At 38.9% G+C, this 27,563-nt stretch overlaps 1 protein-coding gene across 5 annotated transcripts in view; it reads right to left on the bottom strand.

Annotated features, from left to right (window-relative positions):
* The window catches only part of tnr (tenascin R (restrictin, janusin)), a 158,933-nt gene that overhangs the window by 101,034 nt on the left and 30,336 nt on the right, over window positions 1–27,563 (bottom strand). For all 5 annotated transcript variants that reach the window (XM_027285570.1, XM_027285568.1, XM_027285571.1 and 2 more), the window contains one exon: window positions 4,395–4,445. The gene's annotated coding sequence lies outside the window, so the exon portion shown is untranslated. The remainder of the gene's footprint in view (window positions 1–4,394; window positions 4,446–27,563) is intronic.

Below are 27,563 nucleotides of genomic sequence, written 5' to 3'. Positions count from 1 at the left end.
GAAGCTTAATATAGATGCTGCACTGTGTGGCCCTTTCTCTTACAATCAGTCTTTCCATCCATCTTTCTCTCTGTCAATTGTCTCCTTCTTTCTTTGTCCTGTCGTTTTCTCGCTAACTTTTCTCCCTTCTTGCCCATTTTTCACTTTTTTGTCCCTTTGCCTTTCTATACTTCTGTCTCCGACTAAGTCACTCCGTCTTTGTCACTTTCTCTCTCTGCTGACCAGACAGATATACAGTATTCAAATGGAAGTTAAGGGCAGAGTGTTGCATTATTCAATCCCCTCACAGGAACCAGAGTTGGGAACAATGACAGGCAAAGTCCCATTAACGCAGGCCATTTGCTGAGACAACAAATCCAAGGACCACAGTAAAGCAGGTAAGAAGCAGCAACATTCAGGAGAGGAGTTCATTCACAAGAGACAGAATAATTTTTGTCACCATCATATTTCTTTTTACTAGAAGACTTGGAAGACATTTAGTTTATCCGCAGGGAATTAGCACATTTAAAGCATCACTATATAAAATGACCAAAGACTGACACCTATGAGTTTTTTTTACCCACCATACAGTTAGTGCAGGCTAACATGTGCTGTGAGATCGCAGTAGCAGTGAGCCTGTTGTGAATCTCAGTGGAAATATCTGTCACATCACAAACTTAATGTGGAAAATCAAGTGACTGGAACCAATATCCTGGACACTGCATGCTGGCTTGTAACATAGTCTGATGGAGCTCTCGGGGTCGAAACACATCAAACACTGTTTGTGATTCACACTATCAGGACCCTGCTAATTGTTCTGAGAAATGCCATGACATACACGGGTGTTCAAAGTTCGAGAGAGAGCAGCTGGTTGCCTCTTCAAATTAACTCACTCAATGTCAACACTATTGTGATATTTAAAGGTTTAATATTTAAAACGTCTGCACTAAGATGTCTAAAAACAGCTCAATCTATGTTTTTTATTTGGTTGAATTGTGTATTGGTATTCCCACCAATGTTTCCAACAACAATCAAACTCAGAGAAATTGTATTCAAGGTACAGTAACAGTGTGTTTCAATTGGTCACCGGCATAGACAGTATAAATCACGGAAGTCGTATCTGTGATGTCACCCATTGCTCAGAGTGTTGTAGCTCTGGCTGATGCCATCTTGACAGTCCTGCCTCTGCCACCTCCTGGTTAATTTAAAATATCAGCAAAGATGTGGAGCGTGGATGGAGCTAAGCAGGGCTGAATGTTGCTTAAGTGTCCATCAAAGCAGCTACGCCGTTGCATAACTAACTTATGCATAATTTAAGCCTTAATATAATTTAAACAAGTGAGTTATGTCCAGGGGGATATGTCAGAGAGTGACGAAGAAAGTAGGTGAACGTGGCTCAACGTAACATGAATAAAACTTTCATTTATGACCTCGTCCATGAACATGATTTCTGTTCAACGATGTTGGTTGTTTAACAACAGCTCCCATAATCCCACGCTACATCTGCAGGCACTATTTTGATGCGAGAGATCCCTAGTGGCTGGAATTACATACTGCAAGTTTAAATAACATAGGATGTGCCTAGATGATTCACATAAAGCATCTACTTTAGGGTTTTTTTAGGAAGAGCACAGTCTTTTGTTGTGAAAAGTTAAAATTTTTGTAGTTTTAAGATATCGTGACATCAGGACTGTTTTTGAACACAATAATAAAGAATAAGTCAAGGCTCACGCTTCATAAGCAGCTCAAATTTTACCAAAAAAAAAGTTAAAGCACATAATTTCAATGATTTGTAAGTATAAACCATGACACAGTAACATTTGTGTAAACTTTCCTTCTATATATTTTTTTACTTTCTTTCCAAACCCTTCATAAAATGAATTCCACTGACTCTTCATGTTGGGCTAAACAAGCAAATTGTTTATGCTTACTCAGTCTTTTGCACTTACTTGACATATTGTCATCTCAACATATGCAATGTAGGCATAATTCATGGAAAAATAATTAGGGTCTGTATTGAACTGCGGCATCACCTAACATTTTGTTACCAAAAATATTGAGGGAAACGAGCAGATTAATTGTGGCACTCGTTCTGACCTTCTGACATAGTGATCTGTTTAGACCACAGGGAGGGAAGTCTTGTGATTTTATCCAATGAGAACAAACAGTTTGCCAATAGCTTTTGGCTATTTCGATGTGCAAGTAAGCACACTGTTGCCCCCGGCCAGATCAATGTTTCTCGATTAGGCTGCCTGAGCCAAAAAGAATGCATCAACTTTCCTATTCGTCAGCTACCCAGACCCATTCTCATTTAACACATGCACACATAAATATACAGAAACACACTTCACATGCACCCTTAAACACAAAATGATATACTGATGTCACACACATCACAATCAGACGTCATCTGTCCCGTGGCATTTAGCAAAAACGTCAAATATGTAGGGCCCTGCTAAAAATCAATGGGCATTTGCAACAATCAATGGCCGGGCTCCTATGAGAACTAATTAGAAAGGCAAACATACAGCGCCTCCTCCCTCCTTCCCTCTGCCTACCACTGTGAGTTCAAAACTAATGCCTTCTCCATCCAGTTTAATACAAGAGTGATGTTTGTAGATAAGGATACATGAATTTGTAATACATTATGAATATGAATGAAAAAAAAACATGTGAGTGAGGATTTAAGAAATGCTATGCTGTCTCGCTTGTGAAGAAAGAAAACAAACCTTTTTATTACTCAAAATATTGCTCCAAGTGACCGTATTGTGTCCATAACTGCAACTGTTACCTTAAGAGACATGATTATGACTGTGATCCCTGAGTGCAGCCTGAAATCCTCTATGGACCTGATTTTAAAAGTTTCAAAAATTCTTGTCAAAGCTTCAACGCTTCCGGATGACCTTTAGAAGATGATCCGTAAACCTGCCCAGTGTTTTTGTTTTGCCGCTTCTAAATCTTTACTTAAAGATACGGAATGTAAGATTTAGAGCACTCTAGACGGTGAAACAAATACAACTATACTGCCAGTCGACACTAAATCCTACACATCCGTCCTTTAAATATCTCCTCTTACATTTTATTTAAATTAATTCAAAGGTTGAAAACACGCTATGATGATGATGATGATGATGATGATGATGATGATGATGATGATGATGTCTTCGTCTGAACAATTAGTCATTTTATTTTTGAACAGTTTGTTCTCTTTTTTGACCTGAATCAGGCAGTTTCCATTATCATTGTGACGTAGGTGGATGTTGGATAAGTGCTCTGTTTGACATGCTGAGTGGAAAGGTTTCTACCTCTAAAAGTCTTGAATAAGGCAAAAAAAAAAAATGCATTTTTTTATATAAATATATCCTTTATCTTCTAATCTACCAACCGTACGTAACTACAAACAACGCGCATACCGTCCTATCCACACATCTATCCATTTATCCCTCTTGAGTGAATTGCTGTACAGTCGATAGTACAGAGACACACACAGATAGACACTTAAATCAAATGAAATAAAAACTATGCTCTGAGGCAAATCAAGCCATGTAGAGCCCTCAAATTTTTACTTGGTTTGCTAATTCCTGACAACTCTGAGAAGGCTTGTCTGCCCTGGGCCATATCTGCAGCGGGCTGTAAATTTAGTTTCTGTTTGAGGAGCAGAAAAAAAATGAGTGTGTCAGATATTATTCTTGGTGTTACTTGGACCAAAATCAGCTGATGAGCAAGTCAGGATGCAGAACATACTGTACAGAGACTATAAAAGGCTAATTATTGACTAAAAAGAATCAGTTAAATGCTGAAACTCAACACAGATGATTTGTATACTGCTGCGGAAGTGAAACGTTAATACATTAGCTCATTGGAGTCAGATGCACAGTAAACCTATTGCAAGCAGAGCAATGGTGTTGAGATATGTAGCACAAAGTGATTGGAACGGCTCCTAAAGTATGTGCTCCAGTGCTAATGTGGCTAAAGGCAGTATCCAGGGACACAGATGGACAGCAAATGGGTCTTTTCTTTAAAAAAAAAAAAAAAAAAAAAATATATATATATATATATAGCTGAGCCTCAAACAGGAAAAAACAAGCTGTGATAATGTAAAAGGTTTTTAACAGAAAGAAGGTATTCAGCAGCCTCAATCAGAGGATCATTAATATGCATGTTGAAAAGTAAACAGAATGACTGTTTCTTTCACATCTTTTGGACATTTCAGGTGTCATGCTGAGTCGCTTTTCATTGCAATGTGAATATATTTTCGCACTCTTGGCTGCGTACACTCTCATACATAAAGAAAGGGAGAGTGTGTTTTATTGAGGGAAGGAGCAAACATTATGCACGCATACACACACACACACACACAAACTTCAGACGTGCCCAAAGGTACGCTGTAACGTGCATCTGAAAATCCCACTCACCCTGAGAGCACCTGAGTTGATCCTTTTTAGCGTTGGTCTTCTGGGTTGCAGCTGTAAACAGAAAGGAGAGAGGTTGTAGATGTTTTAAACATGTCGAGTCTTTTGTTTCTGCTTTGGCATTTTTTTTAAATTCACTGCATAAACCTGAAGGGAGAACAGGGACACTAAATGATTAAATCACACTACATTTTCTGCCCAAAACACACAAAGATTCAAAATTGGAAAACAAAAAATATCAGGGAAAGTTTAAGCGTGTCACTGGCTAACCCAAAGCCTCACCACCATCCAAATACAGTATAAGTATATATTTTCCTTTACATGGCAAAGATGACGAGGCTATAATCTTCAACATACTGACAGTGGCATAAAAATATATGTCAATGTCAATATTAAACCCCTGTGACTGGAATTAAGCGTCCGGTGAAGTTTTATGAAGATGTGTCTTTTATTTAAAGTTTAAAGTCGTGGCACTTCGATGATCTTACACAGTGTCTTTTTTTCTATCAAGACATCCTGTAACATAATAAAGATGCTAAATAACAAGCGGATCCATTTTAAACGGATTTCACTGACGCAAAACTTTTTGCTGCTTTCTCACTCTAATGTAGCACTGCTCCGTATCACAACATTGCAAGCACATACCGTACACAAACACGTATTAATTAGCATTCATCATGGTTTTGAAGGACACTAGATCTGACTCTTATTTTACGCTTAAGACGTTAGCCAGCACTTTATACAGATTCTTAATAGAGGCAGTGAATGCAAGCGTGTATGTGTGTGTGTGTAAGCCAGCGTTACAGGAGATGACCTTTCCTGTTGCATAAGGTTCTCGTCTTATGAGCTCCTCTAGTCACCCTAATTAGCCTGCCACATTTTTCCACCACTCAGACTCAGAATCAGTGTTTGGTTGAGTTCAAGCGTGTATTCAACATAGGTTTAAAACGCATGTGTCGCATACTCTGTATAGGCATGTATAGAAGGAACAGGTGTATTCTCGATCCTTGTGAGTGGTTCTAACTTATCCTGGGGTCATGCTGCGAAGCTCCATACTAAGACTCACGGTGCCCCTCATTAAGCATGTCACGTTAAGTGGGATGATATTACTCGAGTTTATTTATGGCCTTGCCTCACTATATTTACAAGGTCAGACCAGAGTCTGAACATTTGTTTCCCCCCTTGTAAAAAACACAGCTATAGAAACAAACAAGCTGCAACTAAAATGAATATTCACAAGGACAGAGAGAGAGAGGGAGATAGACTCTGTGGTGCTGTGGAAAGTCTGATTGTACATTAAGGCAGGAATAAACAAATAATTCACATCTAGGTCAGCAAGATGGAATGCATTTTATCTTAATGCTGCACCAACATTCACTGTGTTTTAAAAAGAAATTATACAGGTATGTTACAGCTGCAAATAATAAGCTTCAAACAAGAACACAAGGAAAATCAAAGCAGCACAGAAGGAGCTCCATATTGAGTGCATCTAAATTCTTCAGCAGTATAATCTCACCAGAAGATGGGTAGGCGAAAAAAGAAAGTCCAAGAACGAAAGTAAGAAAGAAGAAGAAGCGGGGAAAAAAGCAAAGGTTGAGGAGAGAGACTAGGGTTATTTCGGAAAAACATACATTTTTTGAGAGTTCTTGCTACACTGAGGTGTCCCGTTGAGTGACAGCTCACATTTTAAAAGTTGACAAAGTCAACCAGTTTACTCTGCCGAAAATAAGAAAATGAGAAAACGGAAAACAACCAAGGCGAACTCAATCAGTGGACTGAAACCACAGAATCAATGTGACGCAAGGGAGATACATTATCACGACGAAGATCTAATTTCTTTCTAATGGAATAAAAGAACTCTATACAGCTAAAAGTACAAGTTATATGGTGCCTGTGTGTGTATCTGTTCTTGCATTTGTAATATCTACAGTATGAGAAATATCCATTTAATGTACTTTTGTGTTTTTTATCCATTTATCAGTACTATCAGGCTACAAGTGCTTTCCATTGTTGTGCTGCATTCATGATGGCACCGTGCCCAGCAAATCTGTTCGTGAATGTTCCGTTTTTTGTTGTTGTTGTTGTTCAGTTTGGTTACAAAAGACAAAAAAGAGCCTCTAAAATGACTCAGGGTGACATAAATAGGGGAATTTACAGACGGTGATTATAAATTATGAATTCCATCACACACAGAAAGAGAGGGGGAATATGTGACAGTGCCGACATGCATCCAGTCACACCTGCTGTCGCAGCAGACAGTACCTTTGGTGAGAGAGAGTGTGTGTGTGGTGGTGGTGGTTTCAATTTATCACTCATTCATTTTTGGGGACATCCAACAGCTTGGATGAGAGAGTGACAGAACTAGAGAGGGAGATGAGAGAAGCACAAGAGTGTAGGAGGTGAGACAAAGACAAAAATTAAAAAGATAAAAAAGAAGAGAAGATGGTTAGTGATGGACGATTTTCACACCATCCAAATCCCTGAAAACACGGTGCCCTGCATGCACCCAGAATCATACGACCGCCTTCCTTTGGCTCCTCACCACCATTAAAATCTGGCACTGGAAGTAGACAGCAGCTGCTGCATGTGCCACACTTTACACATGTACTCAGTATGTTTGATGGCTGCCAACATTTCGGCAAAGTATGATAGCTGTGCACGCCCACGCAAACACACAGTTCAAGTCACACATCGCCTGTGCTTGTCGCTACAGAAGGGAAAAATATGAACGGAAAAAGTTCTGATCCCTCTCATCCAAAATTTTAGAAGATGGATTTGTTTTTACAAAGATGTAAGAGCTCAAAAAACAAAAAACAGACAAAGACTGACTGGGGTAAGTTTTGTAAAAGTACTACAAAATCTTCATTCAATGCTTTTTTCTTTTGTGACATACACTTTTGGATCATCAAAATATCCAATTTGCATTTAATTATGTAAAAGGGATGTTCAGTTCATTTTATCATAAGTAGTCATCATCCTCTCAGGGAAGACATGAGCTCTCAGTGGACTAGTACAAATGAGAAATGTTACAGAAGTTTTTACTTTCTCTAGTGGATGGCTTCATAAGTGCTGTTGCCCTGATCATTCACACAGATGTGCACAAGGGTGGGGATGTAATTGCCAATTCTGAACGGGAACTGATTGTAAATTATACAACTTTTGAATCAAACAGCAAGTAATGAGTATCTTATTACTTTCTTTGTCAGAAATAAGCCTGAAATTGATTGTGCGAGGGTAAGGAATGGCAGATGTTACAACTTATTATCTAATACGGCGGGAAGCTGTTGCAGATCAACCACCTAACAGGAGAAACAGAAGTTTGCAACTGAAGGCATTTGCATTAAATTTTTGCATAATATTTCAGCTGTTTTTTTATTTTCATTTTTTCATCTTGCTGGTTGTTAACTCATCCCCTCTCCTTCCCTCACATAGTGCAGCCCGAAATGTCACAAGAGCTGAAAATATTACACTGTGCATATTTCCCTGGCCAGCTCTAGACCTTCTGTCAGACGACAAACTTCTCAGCTATTTGTCCTCATTACAGAACAGCCTCCGACTGCCCACCTTAATTCCCCCACCCGTCCCTTGCGGGGGCTCTATTCCACCCCCTCCCTGACATGAGTCATTTTTACGACCGCCACTTTGGCCCCCGTCGGCCCGGGCTGCCTATGCTTTAAACCCAGCTAGGCGAGTAAATCTGCCAGCTTTAATTAAAATAGCTTCTTTTGTAACGGTTTCTCTCTCTCTCTCCCTCTCTCTCTCTCCGTCCTCTTGTCCCTGATGGCATAATGGTGCTGGGAACTTCCCTGTGCAGCGCTGACTCAAAAAGACTGACCCTTGGAAAAATGAAGGTGTGTAGCACTATTTTATGATGAGTTGGCAAGAAAAAAAGCCACATCATGCTACCTCCTTATCTTCTTGCTCTGACCTGATTTCCTGAGTAAAAAGCTATAATAATATAAATACGAAGGTCATGAGTACAGGTTCCCTTGATATAAAATATGCAGTGAATCAGTGAACAAAACTTCTTTCATGGTTTCATTCACACTGGGGCACTTTTAAGTTTTCTAGTGTGTGGAGTGACACACACACACACACACACACACACACACACACACACACCACAACAACAATGACGACCTTGCTGTCTTTCAAGGTCAGTCTTTCTTGGAGAAATAACGATTTGTGAAGCTGAATCAATGAGGCTCATTCAAGCCGCTTTCCTACAATATTGTTCAGGGACTAACTTTGGTGCCATTGATTAGCTGATTTATAGCTTGCATCTGTTCTGGGCTCACAGTGAATCTACAGCCGCTCATTACAGGAGAAGAGAAGAGAAGAGAAGAGAAGAGAAGAGAAGAGAAGAGAAGAGAAGAGAAGAGAAGAGAAGAGAAGAGAAAGTATGTCCTAAATGTCTTAGATACATTTTATTGTGTATCCAGTGCACCAAATATGCTGGGAAAGCTTACCACAGCAATCTTAGTTTTTACTGTGTGCAGAAACATCACTGTAAGAAGAGGAAGAATCACATTTAAAGTCTTTAAACGAACGGCTCTGGGTTGTGAGGCCATTATGTCGTAGTGGCCAAAGTTGAAGTTGCAGGTCACGTGTGCGTTTGCTCTACGGGCCTACAAATGAAAAAAGCCAGCTACTCCTGGCTCTACCTTGTTCGCCTGCATAAAACAGGCACAAGCTGCACTAATACAACACCCTCCCTCTTCCTTTTCTTCTCTTCTCTTATTTCCTCTCTTTTCTTATCTGAACCCCTGAAGCGGTTGTCTGTCTCCTAACCAGCTGAAGCAAGGCTTTCGTTGGTCTGCGCCTGGCCCCTATTATCAGAGCATGACAAGGAGCTGCAGTGTCAACTTGTCAGACTAATAAACATCCTTTATGGCACCCGCCTGGGTATGTTTGGAGGGGAGTTAGCGAGCCACCAAGCAGTGGACCATTGATTTCAGGGATGGCGCACAGTGCTTACACTTCAACCCGTCTATTATGCAGTGGACAGGCTGCAATTGTTTTGCCATGCACAGCCATACTTATGGCACTCATTCTCCTGGAGGCTTTCCGTTTAGTTTGAGACATGGTTATAAAGAGAAAAGCAGAAAGAGAAAGAATTAAGTCTCCAACAAAGGGTCAAGTAAGGCAGCACTTGGGGCAGCAGTGCATTTAATCTGAGACAGCATTTTCAGACCTTTACATAAGACATTTTGTAACCTTTGTTTTGGAGGTTGAGGTCAATGAGGCTTTCATATTTCCCTTTTCTCCCCAATCTAATTCCTTCTCCGGTTTAGAGCCGGAAAGGTGAGGGGTCATGCTGCGGTTGAACAAGCCATTCAATCACTTACAATAGTAATCACTTTTTTTTTCTCTCCTGTGGCTCTTCAACCAACCTGAATAGCTGATGACGTTAACTGCTCCAGGACCAAACCAAAAGGGACAAAAGGATAGGAGGAAGAGAAATGAAACATGAGGAGAGGGAGTGAGAGAGAATCCACCACCGTCAGTTCAGCACCATGGACAGCAACATTTCACGAGCCCCCGAGGGCCGTAATCTAAATATGCCTCTTTAACCTTTGTCCACCAGCATATTATAAATATTCATAACAGGTGGGTAGACAGACCTGTCAACTTAGCAAGCGAGCAGTCTGAAAGTTCATTAACATCACACACAGGTGTGGAAAAAACTATAAAATATTCATCTAATACTTCACATCGCACAAAGCAAGTTTTTGTTGTTTGTTGGATGTTTCCAATGTTCATAATAGATGTGAAATCTTTTTTTTGTAAAGCCTTTGGTCTTTTTACTCTCATTGCTTTTGACAGTAAAAGAAGAAAAAAAAAACACTCAGCAGAAGAATAATGCACCGCGAAGCCAGTGCCTGAATTTATTGAATGTTCAGAGAGCTTGTTTATGGATCTGTGATCAGTGACAAATAGGTCACCTTGGTTATTTCAGTTACAACAACCAGAATGACAAAAGTAATTTCACATCACATATATCTCCAAGATAGATTGATGAATACAACCTGCTGCATTGCGAGCAGGGAAAGCTACATGGTATTATCAACAACCAACAATCAGGAACAAGCGTGCTGAGGTCACATTCAGTCTAATGCAGTTTTGATTGTATTTGCTGTCTTTTGAACTGGCCGTCTGTCACGATACAATGTGATCAGCAATGCTGGAAAGAGGCATTACAGGGCTTTGTGAAATAAAGGCAGGATGGCAAGCAAACCAGCCACACCGTAAAACTGTCAGAGCGACCTTCACTTACCCTCAGTATTGATGGTCCAATCATATAGAGAATATGAATTAGTACCTTCAGGGATTTCTTAGAATGGGGCATAATTCTTAGATATGTCTAAAGAAAGAGGGATAAATCACGCTGTGACTTTAAGGCATCACCCAGAGCGCTGGAGAAGATGAATTTAAAAAACATGTTTTCCTCACTCCTCCAAACTGTATAAGTTGTTGTGGTCAGAATAGTGATTAGAGCATCGACTTGATTGACTACAAACGCTGAACAGATAAAAAGCAAATATGTCTTCTCTGTATGTGGATAGAACATTTCAGAATATAAATGTGTTGTATTGTTGGTCAGGATCTCAAGCACTCATCGTGTGTATCTAGGGCTCTGCTAAAAAGTTGGGCTCCGCCAAAGAAAAGCACAACAACTCCTATACACCCCTTTTCAGTTCGGAGACCCCCCTGAACTCCCCCCCCACACACACACACACACACACACACACACCCACAAAGCCACAAATTGGCAAATGTTCACAATGTATTTCCTTTCACCTGTTTTAATGCATACTTTCAAAGTAAAAACTAAAGTTGAAATACAAAAAAAATTAAAAAATTATTTCTGTCTACAAAGGAAATGTTGAGTAAATAAAGACTAAATGCAGCTACGTGAAGTGATTAGCGAAGGCTTAGCGAATAAATCAGCACATTAATGACACTTCAAGATCACTTCTCACAGGAAAGATAAAGAAAAAGGACTGAAAGTTTTCTCAAATTAATTCATAAAACAAACATAAATGCAAGTATTACATCACAGTTTGGGATTTGACTGGTGGCCTTTGAATTTGCTGATCTCTTTCTGTCAGCCTTTTGTACAATGGTCTATGGTACCAGCTGTTTATCTCAATGTGCCTGAATAATCAGTAATAGCAGTAGTGAATGGAAACATGCATAAATTTGAATTTTCATTTGTGGATTTTTCAGAAAATCATATGAAAAAAAATGAAAATCCACTAAATTTGGATTGTAACTTGGCAACAGTTTCCTCTGGAATAAATTTAGAAATTTATTGAAGTATGAAAGTAAAAACGTAAGAAAAGTAAAAACCCCTCAACCCTTTTTACTATGAAGTTGTTTTGCATTAGATTATCTGTCCCACTCTATATTAAAGCTTTATAAGAACACTGCCGGTGGCTCTGCTCGCTCTCCCTCTTTGTTCAGCTTTCTATTCACTGTCTTTAGCTGTTCCCACTATAAATAGACGTCAGTGTCCATTACTGTCTCTGAACTCCTAAAAGACCCTGTTGTACTTTCCAAGCTCTCTGTGTCCATCAGTATCTCCTCTTTCAGACACTGGATGTTCCCTACAAACTATAATATTTTATTATTACATTATTTTGAGTTTCCTGTGTAGAGTCATCATCAGAGTTAAAGAAATACTACTTTCTTTAGGACATGGTTAGCAGTAATGTAAGCAATTTGTATTTAATGGGGTAAAACACACAGAGCTACCATTATGGACCTTTAAGTGGTCTACATAAGTTGGTAAGCATGAAAAATATACTGTAGGGCTGCTAAATCCATTATTTATATTTTCTGTTCATCACATAACACGGGAAAGGTTGCAACTAGAGGAACCAAGGTTTTATCCTTGTTGTAGTTGTACTTGTATGTGCAGAAACCCTGAATTTAAAATGTTGTGTTGAACCAATATATGTTACATTATATTCTGAACACTAAATTTGCATGTTCATTAACATGCAACACTCTTTAAAGATGGTACTACAGTATATATAAACAACGGACCAGAAAGTAGCCCAGGATATAGCCCAAGTTTTATTGCATACGGAGTTATTGTTAGCAAAACCAAATAAATTACGTATCTGAAAATGTCAATGTGGATTTGAAGCTTTTATCTGTTTTCATATTCTGTATTTATATTTGTGGGTGCAAGGGTGACTGACTTTCCTGCTATTTATTATAGCCTTATGAAGGGACAGCAAGTAATGAGGCTGCATGGCACAGTGAGGCTCAAAACCATTTGATTCATCCTCTGCACAAAAGGGGATCTCTTATGACTCACATAATGAGCTTTGATTTTCTAATATAAAGAAAAAACATCAGGTCATGACAACAATGGTTAGGTTCTAAAATTTTAGAGGAAAAGAAAAACAGGGAGGACGGCTGAAATGGAAAATCTGAAAAGCTTTTGTAGACTGTGGTGCATCTTCCTCCTGTAATTGAATGATTCTGAATACACTGATGCATTAGGAGGCAGAAACTAGGTACATGCATTATTTGTCACGACGCAGATGTGAGAAAATTGCATGCACTCAAACACACCCAAATAATCATCATGTAAATGTTTTGTGTACAGTAAATCTGTATTTTGACGGTGTTGTCAGAGTTGGCACACGAGTGACAGTTTGGTAATCACAGTAACAGGGGCAGGATATTGAATTTAACTGAAATGCATATTAAATGACATATTCATATTCATATGCTAGCAATCCTTCTCATACTTTAAATGCATTTGTAACAGAAAACACACACACGAATGCACACTGTGCCGCCGAGCCTGCCATAAGTACAGAAACGCTTGCTCGCTCATCAACTCAAGGATGAAACACAGAATTGCTGTCAGGAAAAAGCAAGACTCTACCATTCCTGCTAGACTTCAGCAGCACGGGACCAACTGAAAACTTCATTTATGTTTGATCTGAAAGAAAAACCTTTTTTTCTTTGTATTTCACGACTTTCTTCAAAAACTAGATATGCTGCACTGACTACAATGATCTTCCACTGTGGGATCTCCCATCACAGGCCACGATCACTAGGTATGGGAATTGATGAGATTTTTACAATTCCGATTCCATTATTGATTCTGCTTAACGATTCTTTATCGATTTACTTATTGATTCTCATTTGGGAAAAAAGGAGAACAAACTGTTTGATCAGCATCAACTTTGTTAAGTTAGAAGTATCATGACCTTACAAACAGCGAGGTCAAAAGAGGCCCACAGCATAGTAACGATGTGTAACTGTGGCAAATACACATGTTTAATGTTAACTGCTATAGCATGTTTTATAAGGAAGCACATCGTGCTAACATGGTAGGCAGTGTGTTACTTACCAAAGTTACCTTCCATAGTAACCGCAGAGGTAGTCATAGCCTGGCAGCTGCTAGGTTGAGATTAATTTCCAGTCCGAAGCGTGTCAAAAACACGACATTTAAAAATATTGCATGTTGTGTGTGCAAATGTTTCTGCATGTTCATCGCGTTCCCTCCCAACGCTGTTATCTCCACTTTGCAATGATTGCAAGTTGCCCTGTTGCCATCTTTTTTGGTAAAATGCAGCCAAACTTTGGAGCGTTTGAACCGAGTGGGTGCCATTGATTACTACTGATTGCACTGCACGTGCGAAACTTGTGTAACTTACGTGGCGTAATTAGTCGTGCTTGTTGGAATCGATAAGGGAATCGTTAGATAAACTGCCAAACGTTTCCATGGAATTGAAACACATGGAACCGGTTCTCAACAAGAACCGGTTCTCGATTCCCATCCCTAACGATCACTGCCGGTCATCTGTCAGAGTAGCCCTTGGGTATTTGGACTCATTCCTGATCCAGGTGTTTAAATTGTAAACGAAAACACACATTTAGACTGTCGACTAGAGTGGTCAGAACAGTAATGACATTAAAATGTTCATTACTCCATTTAGAAATTGAGATTTACAACCACAAAAAGCAGAAAATCCCAAATGGATGCAGACTTTGAGTCACTGTGATTAATAAATTAAGAGTTAGGACTAAAACAGTAAAATCCTGACTGAAATCAAAGTGGCACTGACAGATATAATTTTTTTTAATTGAGTTACAAATTTTCACTGACAAGCGGGCAATTAGTCAGGCATATGTTTAAAGCTTTCGGTGCTCCCTTGAATCATCACTGACCGACAATCTGTCATCCAGTCAGCTTTTTAAAAAAGGGTCCCAGATCTGCTTTAAATTTACAAAAGCTTGATGAATGGCTCTTCTGACATTGTTAAACTAGAGTTTCATTGATCTGAATTGTTGATTTATTGATTGACAGGATGATTAATGAGCATACAGGCTTAAAATTTGAATTTGGAGTTTTAAAACAGCTTCCTAAAACGTCTTCAGTTATGTACGCACCGAATTTTGCTTCTCACAACTATGTTCAACAATCCCAGAATTACTGAAGACAGAAATTGAAAGGAACCGTCGCTTGTTCTAAGTTCGTGCAATCAATCACTTTGTCAGTGAAAGTGGCAGGATGCCACTTTAATCAAGGGCTGGATATTTCATTTGGAGCCATACGCTTCATATCCTGTGCCCTCCGAAGGCCAAAATTAGATGACTAAAAACTGAAGCTGTTCCATTGACAGCGATTAAGAAAATCTCTGTTGACATGCCGGCAGCAGGTCAATTTTATGACCGGCATGGGCAAATATTCTGAGTTTGTCTTGAATTTACTGTCAAAGTGCAGCCTCTGCGCTTTTTTGTTTTGGTACAAGGACATTCCGGTCACAAAATTGGACCTAATTCATACATTATAACTACAATGCATAGAATAATAATAATAATAACACGACATTACTTCAAAAGCCTCCATTAAATTACTTACACACATCTGGCTCAAACCCTCCACAAAAAAGACGAGTGGAAACACTGCAGGGCAACACAGACTCTGGCCACACATGGATCCTCTGGGAACAACAAGATCAATGAGAGTGCTTTTGAAAAAAAAAACAAGAAGAAAAAAAAAACAGCAGGGTTGTCCTCCAGCCAGAGGAAGAAATGATCTATGTAGATCTCATTAGCCCCCTATGATGACAGACGTACGACCAAATGATTAATGGCCAGCTGGAGAAACAGGAGAATTATTGACGTGACCTTTAGGGATGCCTCTGCTCAGGAGCGAACGGTCCAACGTGTCTTCCACTGAAATGATCTACTTTGACATTTCCATTTTTTCTCTTTTGCCTTCACCCTTCCCACTCTCTCTCTCTCTCTCCCTCCCTCCCTCACTCTCCCTCTGACTATATTGAAAGCAGTCCAAGAAACCCATAACACATTATTGTCAGCCTTGGTCGGTTATTGTATTTTAGAAGTATATGCGGTGAAATTGGTCAGAAAGTTCTGACATTCTGTGCAAGAATAGATATTCTTCTGTCCATAATAGAGTATTCTGCCTGTATTATTCATAATGTCTATGAAAGTGTTAAATTCACCTTTAATGAAAGTGCGGTTGAATAGTTATTTGCCAATTGGATTTTATGGACACATCCTTTGTCGAGAAGAAAAAAGAAAAAAAAAAGAAAGTCAGTCAGTGAAAGTCAATAACAGTAGACAGTGTCATCTCAGATGATGAGGTTTTAATGATGGGGAGCCTTCCAGTCACCTTTCCACAACCCCCAGAGATAAAGGACCACCGACGGTGGGCAGGAACGTTGAAGGAATTAATTCAACATTTTGTGCGTGGGCGTGTGTGCGCGAGCATATGTGAGTGCAATGAAAGCAGCGAAGTGGTGATGTAGATAAAAAAGGAGGAGGAGGTGTGTAAGGAAGGAGGAAGCAAAAGAAAAAAGGAGGACACAAGAAGATGATCTGTGAAGTATCTTTTCTGCATATTGCGACTGAGAAATTGTTGTAGTATACAGGGCACAGTGCACAGTTGGGGGGGGGGGGGGGGGGAAAAAAAAAAAAGGGGGGGGGGAAAAGGGGGGGGGGGGGGGGGGGGGGGGGGGGTGGGGGGTGAAACAGACAAAAGAGGTGAGGGAAAAGTGGAGGGAGGGAGGTGGAGGAGAAGGCATGAAAATAGAAAAAGATGCAGAGTAAAATGACATGTACTGTATGCAGGGGAGGAAAGAGACAGATGGCAGATAGAAGAGCCAAAAGACCAGCAAAGATGTAGATGAGGAAATGGCAAGCAGAATTAATAAAGTAGGAATAGAGGGTGGGAATGTTCACAGATCGCCGCTGTTACAAGCCCTCGCAATTAATTGGTTTGAACGAACACAGATGCCTGCCTTCTGCCTTAGGCCCATGCTTTGCTCCCTACTTTCTTTACCTCCTCGGCGGTCCAGATCATAATCGATCGGCGTAGCTGCTGCCTGATTCATCTAACTCACTCTGAGTCTGAACATCCTGACCTGCCAGCCTCAAGTGGACAGACTGAAGAGCAGCAGGGTCATTGATTTGACTTTCTCTGTAGGAGGTGCACAAAGTATTTTTAACAAGACAATGTGCAAAGCACATACATACACAAAAATATAATAACATTTTTTACCAATGCAAAAATATGCATCTCCTGCATTTGAAATATTTTTTCCCCATATACTACATGTCTGTGTATTTGTGCAAACACAATACATTACCAATCAGAATGTAACAAGTGCAGTGATACAAAATCCATCTTACCATTTTAATGTTAAGATGCTGATGAAGGCTATTTTTGCATCTTGCTTCAACCACTCCGAAGCTTTGTCTTCATTAATATTTAGCTATATCTGCTCGCCACAGCTCTCACGCAAAGCCTTTGATCATGCAGCACCACTTAATAAGTGGGGAAATGTCAAGGTTACATGGAAAAGGTCTTGGACAAGCAGATTATAGCAGCAGCATATCAAGGGTTCGGATCAAATTTTACTCCACCTCTCAGCACAACCAGTTAAATCAAATGAATAATACAGTAAAAAAAGAAAGCATAGCGTTAAATAAAAACACATCAACAGGAACATTGTCCAGAATCTAATCCAGCTTTAGAGAATAATTCAAACAAATACAATATATTATATAAATATAAATATATAACACTGTGAAAGATTGTTAACTGTGCTGCATGTATGCATGTCATATCTTAAATGTAGACCTAATGTAGGGAATTAGACTCTTAATGGGATTGTGGATGTACTGATTTTGCAATTATACAACATATTATTTGACCAACAACATGGACAATGAGAATACAGCATGTTGAAATCACTCTTCTAAAATCCAATACACAATGAGCAAGCACGTTCATCAATCTATCCCTGAAAAGGAAGTAAACTGCAGTAATGTTTTAGACCATTAACTGCAAATTGAGTATACTTTACAATGTTGTTAACAATTTTTCAAAGCTGAAGTTTTTTGATTGATTTCCTATCTTCAAGGCAGCCACAGTTTTGTTCATCGTCGAGTAATTGGTAACGACTGCAAACAAGGATAGTGTTAAAGATTCTCCTTGTTGATGCCTTCAAGGACATCTAATGAAAAAGACAACTTTTAGAAAGCAGTGCATTGACCTGAAACCTGATATGTGTTAATTTTCAAAAGTTTCTATGTTCTCTATTTTCTCAACTTTGTTTTGTACCTGGGTCTCAAATTGATTTTTTGTTCCTTATATGTCACAATATGAGGAACAAAAGTAAACAATTTCCCTGCGTTGATTAATAAAGTACTTCTGATTCTGAACCGATGAACTTTTTAAGTTTTAAACTCCAGATAATTCATTCAAAGGATCCTGTAAATTTGGCTTGTTTTTGCATTAAGCATTAGCTGTTAAGCAGATGATTCTCAGTCAATGGCCTTAAACATACAAAACCAGTAATAACAAGATATGAAAACTGTAACTTCAGGCTGTTCATGTGAATAAATAATGACTAAATCGAACATCTAGATATATATATATATATATAGGGTGCTTATCTAAGAGCAACGCATCAAAGTTCTCTTTCAGAATAACAAATATTCAAACTTACAAAGGCGGCCAGTTATCATGTTGTGTTTTAGTTACTGTGATGTATTATAAGGCTGTAAACTTGATTTGAAGTGTATTTTTATTAAGTTATTCTCATGTCCAGTCTCCTAGCGGCCATTGTCTTTATTGACAAGCGATACAGGAGTGATATTTTTTACCCTTCAATATAATGGGAGGCCTGGGGCTCACTGGGGTGCTCTGCCGCCTTGGACACGCATCATAATATTTCTGGTGTCGTGAAATTGAGTGCAGGTCCCTGCTGTGTCATATCAACATCGCTGTCTTTCCATCCATCTTTCCCCTCTCTCTTTCTCTTTCATTCACCATTAAATAAAGATGCCACTGAAGCAATACAACAACAAAGCATGGAGGGCTTGGTTTCATCCATTCAGGCCTGAAGAGTGCAGCTCAATGCAGCAAGGGCTTTAATTTTTTTTTTTTTTAATGGCTCTAAGAGCTAGTGTTAAATTGTGCCGGTTAGTTTTGTGCTCCCAGTAGTCTTTAATCAAACCTTCACTTTATGTCAAGACTTCTTTCAGATGTTTTTTTTTTTTACCCATTTCTTTTATCTTTTTGTTTACATTTGTTATGACTCACTATTAGCGCAGCGCCTGGGGGTTGAGGGCCTTATAAGAGAAGACCAATCTTTTGACGATGACAGGTACCCAGCCAGAGAAAAGCCACATAAGGTGAGCAACAGAAAGATTCCTCCTCCACAAAATCCAATAACCAGGGAAAGAAATGCAAACAACAAAAACAGGCCATCTTAGTCAGTGCCTACAGATGAACAAGCATTCAATTTTAAAGCAACATTATGTACAATTTGGTAGTTATTGCAATTTAGCATCTCCAGTTTCAGAGTTGACAGCTGTAAACATGCATTTGTTGTAAATATATTATTTAAGATGGAAAACTAGCGAACCAACAACAGCCAAACATTTAACAAGCGCAACAACACAAGACACAGCAGCCAGCTAAAATTTGCCCAACAGCAGGAAGCCCAGCTCTGCGTCTGTTTTTCAACCTCATATTTCACCAAGGTTTTGACTAAAAGTCAGTCTAAAAATTTACTCGTCTACACTTGTTATGCTTAGTCACTCCGTCCTTTTCTCATCTTAGCTTCCTCCAATGTCCTCTATGCCTCTCTGCCACTATGTCCACAGAAGCTGATGAACATGGTTAAATTGCACGCTCACCCATCAGCATCAGGAAACTCGGAGAGTTGATGTGGAGCAGTCAGGGGACCATCAGAGGGAAAACTAAACTTTTTCTTTTTCTTTTTTTTTTATGATCCAGTTTCACCAAAATCATTGACATAGTCGGTGGTGTGCAGTAAAGCAATAAGCCCTTGTCCTGACCCGGAGACAAAAGTTACATAGAGCAAGAACAGCCATACATGGCACAGAATGAGAAGACTGTTCACCCTATTACAAGTCAGTGTGCATTCACAATGAAAACTTATTTCAAGTTAGAAAAGTTGGTTCTTTAAAGCATAATGTTGCTTTAAAGAGAATTATTAAAAAGATGCCGCACAAACATATAAATTTAAGAATTCCATGGTCAGCAGGGATGATGAGGTTATGTTAAAAGAAGGAAATTCAGGTAAATATATAGATTAGATTAGATGGATATTTACATTCAGCTCTATATTCAGCTTTTGTCTAAATTGAAAGATACTTCCTCTCATTGCTTTAAACAATGAAAGGATTATTTATTTCAGGTGTAAACTAGTGATATATAGCACTAGACAAATGACTGTGCTACGCTCTTGGATAAAAGGCTGTCAAGGTCAAAATATGGTTTGATACGATGAAAACTGAAGTGGTTATTAAACGGCATTGCTTTTTCAATAATCTGTATCACAATCGAATGAAATGTCATTATAGAAATAGATATAACCATCCATGTCGATTCATTGATGACTTGCCATGACAAACACCAGATAAAGAAGTCGACATGGGGTCGAGGGAGCTGATAAACGACTCTTCTTGCTCCTCTGAAAGGTCAGAGCTCTTATTATTTACAACATTGGATCTTTGTCATGGCTCGGTGACACTGACCTTGCAAGGGCCCCATGTCCCTCTGTCTGTCTGTAACTGTGAGTGTGTGAGTCTACATCTTCTCTTTACACTTTCATACTGCAGCTTCACAGTGCATGTAGAAATGTTGTCATACGCTTGCACACATGTACAAACACACAAAGACACACTAAAAACACAGACTATCTCTCGGGCCACTGGAGTTGACCTTGGTCTAGATTAACAATGGTCCTGGAGGAGCAGACCTCATTTATAAATCCTCTGAGAGATCCACAGTGTATTTTTGTTATTCTCCGTGTGCATATACTACTATACTGAAATGTTGTAATCCACATAAAAACAAGGGGCACACAAAAGCAATAAGAAGAGGGTTGCCTGAGGATAAGTGGATGTTAACAGTTGTAGAGAGGCATGTAGGCACAAAGAGACATTTTAAATAGCTCCAGAGGTTTTAAAAGGTTCATATGTTTTAGGTGAGATTATCCACAAAGGAAGTATATACCTTAATGAGTGTGTACTTGCTGTGTAGTTATTAGACTGGGATTAACCTCAAGTATTTCAACTGATTATTGTTGTTTGTTTTTTTTAATTTCCCCAAAGATTTCATATAAAAAAGTTTTTTTTTTTTAATCACATTTTAAGGTATGTTTTCCATGTGCTGAATTATTGTGCACATTGAGTTACATCTCAGTGTAAGAGTTTGTCTACAATAAAAGATGCTTTTATTTCTAAAAACATGGGTATGGCATTTGAAGAAAAGAAAAAAAAATGTTATAATATTTTGACAGGGAGGTCAAATGGAGGATAAAGAACATGGTGTTTAAACTAAGCATTCCCAGGGGGTCAGCAACCTCATAAACAAGAATATGGTACATATGTTGTATTTCAGTGCATCGACATCTCATAAAGGACAGAGAGGCGTGTAGATGCATTAAAGTCATCAAATGACAGCAAAAGACAAGCTTACAGCAAAGAAGAAAACATCAATCCTTGTAGTATAAAAGCTCCCTAACAATGTTCAGTGAAGTTAAACACCACAGATGTTTGCCTCACACTTATTTCTTCCTTATTAAGTCTAAGTCAGGATCAATAATGGCAGCAATTTTGGCATTGGCTAGATTACTTTTGATAGTTTATGAACACAAGGTATCAATCACTCATGCTGTCCCCTTATTATCTACTGCTGCTGAAGACTACTGATGATTCATGATAATTTAGGGATTTATCTAGCGATACTGCTGAGACAAGCAATCTTTGCGGACTTGATGCTGCACCCTGTCATTATCTACAAGGCCACCACAGTTCAGAACGTCTGAATCTTCAATGTCAAAACCCTAGGAGTTGTTTTGATTTGGGACAAAACATGTCCTTGATGAGTAATGCTCTGCCGAGGCCTCCTTTAGATTTATGGGTCGTGTCCAACTGCCTGCAACACTAAAAAATGGCAAATCAGCATATAAATGACTACGTTATTGAGAGTGCTAAGAAAAACATCAACCCACAAGTCCATTATATTAATTGGAATCGCCCTCACCATGGCAAGCAATGGCTTCAGTCGGACTAGGGTCGTGAAGTGATAAATGAAAGGCCGGAGTATGACTATAGCCTTGGCCAATGATATACCAGAGCATGTGAACAACTGCTCCCTTTTGTTTATACTGACCTTGTAATTAATCAGAGAGAGGCTAGGGATGGAGAAAAATGTATAGGAGTCAGGAAGGAGGAGGGTGAAGTGGAGGAGAGGGATTTAAGCCCCTTAAGAACAGACTACACAGGGAAATCCTGAGTAAACATCGACGTAGTCCACAGTGCTTCCAAAATGATGTTGATAAAGAGATGAAATATCACAGGGATCAAGGTTTTATCACTTTAAACCAGGGATGCTGAGAGACAAGGGAATCTAGATTGTGTTTGTTCCCACAAATGAGTAACTGAGTTTCTCAAGCTTAGTGCTAAACACCGTAGTATCAGTCTCCAGGATGTAGCTGAGGATGAGCTGAAACATTTAAGCTTTTAAAATGAATTGTCAACATACCTGTTTCAAGTGCTCAGGCACAGATTTAAATGTCCATTGTGCAAGATTTAGGAGGCTATATTTACAGAATATGGCAGAAATATAATATGCATGATTATGTGTTCATTTATGTGTAATGAACTGAAAATTAGAACTGTTTTTACTACCTGAGAATAAACAATGGAATGAATGGACAAACTAAACACTGCCTTTAAATATGGCCTGAAGCTATGCCCAACATGTTCTGCAGCCACCATAGTTTCTCCATCATGCTAGGAAGTTGCAATCCGCAACTACACCACTTGATGGCAATAAATCCTACACACTGGACCTTTAAATGTACATCGTTCTCACACATTTCTAATACTTTAATGAATCCATAATTACTCTGGAATTAAGCATTAAGTGCAATATCAAATCACACACAGACTTCAATAAGTCCTCTAAATTAAACAACTAAATATGGTGTTGGTCCATGAACTCTAGAGTTGTACAGAGTTGTGTTTTCTGTTGTGCGTATTGGCAGGGCGACATCGTGGCAAGTTTTATGTGACATTTTGGTTAAGTATAGGCAACTACTTAGATTTCAGGAAATGTCATGGTTTGTCTTAAAATAACTTCTTTGGTAAAGAGAGCTTTGTCATCACGGATAGAGTAATAAATCCTTGTGGCCTTTCTCAACATAGACGACTTCAAGTACAAACTCACCTGGGAGTTCGAACTTGGCAACTTCAGCTGTAGACCTGAAACTCTTCTTTCTTCTTGACATTACCAGCTCGGCTCAGCTTGGATGATTACACTTCGACACCTTACTGCAGTGTGACGAAATGATCTCCCCTCAAAAGGTCCACTAACAACTCTACTGACACTGAGATGCAGTGATAACAATCTGCCTGTTACCCAATGTGTAACATAATGCCATTTTTCAGGACTATCTCATTTGCTTGACAAGTTACCTAACCAATTAAACAATGTTAAATTTCAAGCTTCTCAAAAGACAGAAGGTGCTGTTATATCTTACGTCATGGAAAACTGCACATCTTTGTGCTTGACTGTCACTAAAACAAAGAAAGACATTTGTTGACATCTCTTTGTGCTTCGGGAACTTCATTCATTTTCCTTAACTAATCGTACATTTAATAAATTTATCAACAAAATAATCATCAGATCAAATGAAAATGATAATAATCTTAGTTGTGCACTCTCATGGGGGTTTTGAGTGACCCACGATTGATATGAATCTGCCAAACATAGGAGTAAGGAGTAAGTCTTCGTGGGACCTGATCAGAGATGGACATATGGGAAACTCGCCAAACTTGACGATAAATTATCCAAAAAAAGAGACTCCATCCAAAATGCACCTGAGGGCAGCATGACCCACTCGGAATATATACCCAAGGATAATTGGATCCAATTCAAAATGCGATCCATCAGCACAGACTCAAATAGGGGGAACACCAGCACTGACAGCAGCATGATGCAACGCCAATTAATAAGCAGACAGGGTCAAAAAGAGTTGCAAAATATGTCATTTTTGGCTGCACTTGATGGCTCACAAATCTCTGTCTTGCATTAAAAAACAGACCATCAGGTTATCAGGTCAGATTATCAGGCACCACGTGGTCTGAACTGAAATGGTAAATTCACTCAGATCCACTTAGACAAACCTGACTGTCTGCAATACAGCAAGTCCAGACCTGATTAGACGGAATACAATTTGGACCTAGCCGAATTCAGGTCCTGGGTATACTGTTTGGAAGATGTTCCTTCCTTCGTTCATTGTACTGACTTTTTATACATATTACAGCAACCTGGCATCATTCAAATACCTTTTTCTCGTTAATTCTTCAAGGGTACCGCATCCATTTTTATCAGTGTTTACTCAATAATTGCTCTTAAAATATTTAAATATATAAAATATCTCCTGTTCTGTAATTAAATGTTTTCAGTGTGCCTACTATCTCAAAATATTATGCGAAAGTACAGTCGCCTTGAGGAAATCTAGCTCATTATAAAAGACTCCCAATTAGACTTATTTATGTGAGCCACAGACATATAGATTTATACTATATTTATCTCTGCATACTGTAGGCCTAAACATTCAGGACTGTGAAGAAAATAAACAGAAAATTAAACCCGTGAAGTATGCAACACAAACCTTAAAGTTTGTTTATCTTCAATCTACCATTAGAAAATTCATTAGCTAATATGGTTAAACATTAAAATGTACATCTAGATCTGTTCATCATCTGATTTACTTCTGCAATTATAAAAATTAATGGGATGTTATACTGTGACCTCCAGAATCATGATCAGCCTTAGAAAACAAACAAATGGAGTGAAATAACAATGTGATAAAAATTAAAATTACAAACTAACTTATTACTTCCACTTTTTTTTTATGCTTACTAGTTTTATAGCTGCTTTTAAGCGATGGCACCCATTAGTCAAGAGGGCAATGTACAGAGGGAGAGATACAGGTTTATTTAGCAAACACAAAAGATTTATTTCAGCTCCACAAAAAACTGAAATATGGCATGGCTTCATAGCGGGGCCATAATTCAGCCTCGAGAAAATACATTCACGCACAATCTGATGCATTACAGGAATTTATAATCAGCTGTGCAACACTGGCCATTGATAAATATTTGGCTCTCTGAGTGCTACAGAGTGTATTTCAACACAGAGATTTGATAAACGGCATAATGGTCATGAAGTTGAGTTATTGAGCTAGGCAGTTAAGCAGGGTGTCATCCGCTGATGAACTTTACAAAGTGCATTTCCTCACAGAGCAAATTATCACACATTTCCTCACTTCACTCCTCCATTCTTCAATGCATACATTCCTCTGCTATGCAGAAGCGTCTTGAATGAACTAATACATTTTTTTAATATACTGTAGCTTATATTATTCATTTTCATTCCTTTACTCAATATGGGAATGTAATAGAACTGATCATATACACCCAAATGTACCTAAGAATCTTTAAGAAACTACTAATTGAATAGATTAAGACTGCTACTGCCTATTTTTTATATAGTCTAAATCCTTAAATCCTCATAAATATAACCACAAATAATTTGAAAGATGAACACAGTAACCTTGATTTGTTCAGTGTAGCACCTTTCAGAAGGACATTACAAAGGGTTTTATAATTTGACAGTAAAAATAGCACATTTCTTTTCCAGACAGAAAATCCTTTTCTTTATGAAACAAACCACGGCAATAACAAAACACGCTTGTCCTGAGGGTCAAAACTTTTCTAATATGGTGAACTGTTTACAATAAAAAGTTCATATATTGACAAACTGTCAAGAAACCGCTGCTATCAGGCAATTTACAATTCACTGGCTCAGTGATCTGAAGTTCTAAATCTCAAAGAGTGAAGCAGTTTACAGTTCACGGTCGAAATTAGGCTTAAGTGTGCGGCTGGGTTGGTTTGTTTTTGTAGTTACTTTTACAGCTTTGCCCTCCAAAGAAAATCTTGGATTACATTATTACAATTTAATGAGTGCATGCTTTTATTTAGAAGCTGTGGCCCCTCATGAGTTTCAAACCCCAAACCACCTGAATGTGCTTTTGCAGGTATTCACATTAATTAAACTACTGCTTTCCTTGAATAAGCAGAGTCCATCCTGAGAGATAGTTTACACGTGTACGCATGTGCCTATTCATTTGTGTGTGTGTGTGTGTGTGTGTGTGTGTGTGTCCATGTGATGTCCACCCCAGCTAGCTAGAGTAATGGAGCAGCCCCATCTGGACCTAACACATGGGCCAGACTGTTCAACCTGTCAGGGGATGAATGTGCTCCTGAGATGGTGTCTGTGTGTGTGTGTGTGTGTGTGTGTGACACGTGTACGCATGTGCCTATTCATTTGTGTGTGTGTGTGTGTGTGTGTGTGTGTGTGTCCATGTGATGTCCACCCCAGCTAGCTAGAGTAATGGAGCAGCCCCATCTGGACCTAACACATGGGCCAGACTGTTCAACCTGTCAGGGGATGAATGTGCTCCTGAGATGGTGTCTGTGTGTGTGTGTGTGTGTGTGTGTGTACTGGGCGTAATAGATTCAGTTTAATTCCTTTATCCAATATGGGATGTATAAAAATGATCATATACACCCAGAATAACCAAAATCTTAAAGAAACTACTAATTAATAGAATTAAGAGCTGCTACTGCCTATTTTTTATATAGTCTAATCCTTAAATCCTCATAAATATAACAAAATAATTTGAAAGATGATACAATAAACCTTGATTGTGTTCAGTGTAGCACCTTCAGAAGGACATTACAAAGGGTTTTATAATTTGAACAGTAAAAATAGCACATTCTTTTCCAGACGACAAGAAATCCTTTTTTTTGGAACAAAACCACGGCAATAACAAAACACGCTTGTCCGGAGGGTCAAAACTTTTCTAATATGGTGAAACTGTTACAATAAAAAGTTCATAATATTGACAAACACTGTCAAGAAACCGCTGCTATCAGGCAATTTACAATTCACTGGTCAGTGACTGAAGCTAAATATCTCAAAGAGTGAAGCAGTTTTACAGTTCACGTCGAAATTAGCTTAAGTGTGCGGCTGGTTGGTTTTTTTGTGTTTTGTAGTTACTTTTACAGCTTTGCCCTCCAAGAAAAATCTGAATTACATTATTACAATTTAATGAGTGCATGCTTTTATTTAAGAAGTTTGTGGCCCCTCATGAGTTTCAAACCCCAAACCACCTGAATGGCTTTTGGCAGGTATTCACATTAATTAAACTACGGCTTTCCTGAATAAGCAGAGTTCATCCTGAGAGATAGTTTACACGTGTACGCATGTGCCTATTCATTTGTGTGTGTGTGTGTGTGGTGTGTGTGTGGTGTGTGTGTGTGTGTGTGTTGTGTGTGTGGTGTGTGTGGGGTGGTGTCCATGTGATGTCCACCCCAGCTAGCTAGAGTAATGGAGCAGCCCCATCTGGACCTAACACATGGGCCGAACGGTTCAACCTGTCGGGATGAATGTGCTCCTGAGATGGTGGTCTGGGTGGTGTGTGTGGTGTGTGTGTGTGTGTGTGTGTGTGTGGTGTGTTGTGTGTGGTGTGTCTACAGAGGAAACTCTGAGGGGCA

Source organism: Larimichthys crocea, chromosome XII (genome assembly GCF_000972845.2).
Source record: "Larimichthys crocea isolate SSNF chromosome XII, L_crocea_2.0, whole genome shotgun sequence".
Taxonomy (NCBI): domain Eukaryota; kingdom Metazoa; phylum Chordata; class Actinopteri; family Sciaenidae; genus Larimichthys; species Larimichthys crocea.
The sequence above is the reverse complement of the archived record's forward strand: the minus strand, read 5'-3'. Positions and strand labels throughout refer to the sequence as shown.